The following is a 1,893-nucleotide window of genomic DNA, read 5'->3' on the forward strand; positions in this document are numbered from 1 at the left end:
CCAACACAAGTCCCTTTCGTCCGTTTTATGGTACACCACACCCCTCCCGATGAACAAGACCCCCGTTTCGACCGTAGCGCTCCAACACAAGTCTGTTTCGTCCGTTTTGCGGTACGCCACACCCCTCTCGATCAATAGGACCCCCGTTTCGATCGTAGGAGGTCCGTTTCCTCCGTTTTGCGGTACGCCAGGCCCCTCCCGATCAACAGGACCCTGTTTCGAACGTGGCCGGTCGAACACAAGGTTGTTTCCTCTGTTGTGTGGTGGGCCAGGCCTCGTTTCCATCACTTGTTCCGTCCAAGCCCTCCCGATGAACATGACCATGCATTTCGTTCCGACCCAGCCAGTTGGCTCCCCATGAACACGGCGACGACGTTGTTTCTCCGTTCCGACCCATCCATGTACGTATGCACGAGTAGGCGTTCGAGACCCCGCCCGTATGTACACATACGTGGCTGCTACCTCTTGAGCACTGCGTTGTATTTCCCCGAAGAGGAGAGGATGATGCAGTAAAGTAGTGTAAGTATTTCCCTCAGTTTCTGAGAACCAAGGTATCAATCCAGTAGGAGATCACACACAAGTCCCTCGTACCTACACAAAACGATAGCAACTCACAACCAACGCTTAGGGGTTGTCAATCCCTTCACGGATACTTACGAGAGTGAGATCTGATAGAGATAATATTTTTGGTATTTTTGATAGATAGATGCAAAGTAAAAAGTAAAAGGTAAAGTAAAACAAAGCAAGTAAATAAAGTAATGGAGATTGATATGATGAGAATAGACCCGGGGGCCATAGGTTTCACTAGTGGCTTCTCTCAAGAGCATAAGTATTCTATGGTGGGTGAACAAATTACTGTTGAGCAATTGATAGAAAAGCGAATAATTATGAGATTATCTAGGTATGATCATGTGTATAGGCATCACGTCCAAAACAAGTAGATCGAAACGATTCTGCATCTACTACTATTACTCCACTCATCGACCGCTATCCAGCATGCATCTAGAGTATTAAGTAAAAACAGAGTAACGCTGTGAGCAAGATGACATGATGTAGAGGGATAAATTCATGCAATATGATAAAAAAAACCATCTTGTTATCCTCGATGGCAACAATACAATACGTGCCTTGCAACTCTTTCTGTCACTGAGTAAGGACACCGCAAGATTGAACCCAAAGCTAAGCACTTCTCCCATTGCAAGAACTACCAATCTAGTTGGCCAAACCATAAAGATAATTCGAAGAGACTTGCAAAGATAACTCAATCATACATAAAAGAAATCAGAGAAGAATCAAATATTGTTCATAGATAAGCTGGATCATAAACCCACAATTCATCGGTCTCAACAAACACACCGCAAAAAAGAAGATTACGGTGAATAGATCTCCACAAGAGAGGGGGAGAACATTGTATTGAGATCCAAAAAGAGAGAAAAGGCCATCTAGCTAATAACTATGGACCAGAAGGTCTGAAGTAAACTACTCACACTTCATTGGAGGGGCTATGGTGATGATGTAGAAGCCCTCCATGGTGGATGCCCCCTCTGACAGAGCTCCGGAACAGGCCCCAAGATGGGATCTCGCGGATACAGAAGGTTGCGGCGGTGGAATTAGGTTTTTGTCTCTTTTGTTGATCTGACGGGGGTACGTAGGTATATATAGGAGGAAGGAGTATGTCGGTGGAGCTCCGAGGGGCCCACGAGGTAGGGGGCGCGCCCAGGGGGCGCCCTCCACCCTCGTGGCCTCCTCGGAGACTTCTTGGAGTAGGGTCCAAGTCTCCTGGATCACGTTCGGTTGGAAAATCACGTTCCCGAAGGTTTTATTCCGTTTGGACTCCGTTTGATATTTTGTTTCTTCGAAATACTGAAATAGGCAAAAAAAACAGCAATTCTG

Source organism: Triticum dicoccoides, chromosome 6B (assembly GCF_002162155.2).
Source record: "Triticum dicoccoides isolate Atlit2015 ecotype Zavitan chromosome 6B, WEW_v2.0, whole genome shotgun sequence".
NCBI classification, from domain to species: domain Eukaryota; kingdom Viridiplantae; phylum Streptophyta; class Magnoliopsida; order Poales; family Poaceae; genus Triticum; species Triticum dicoccoides.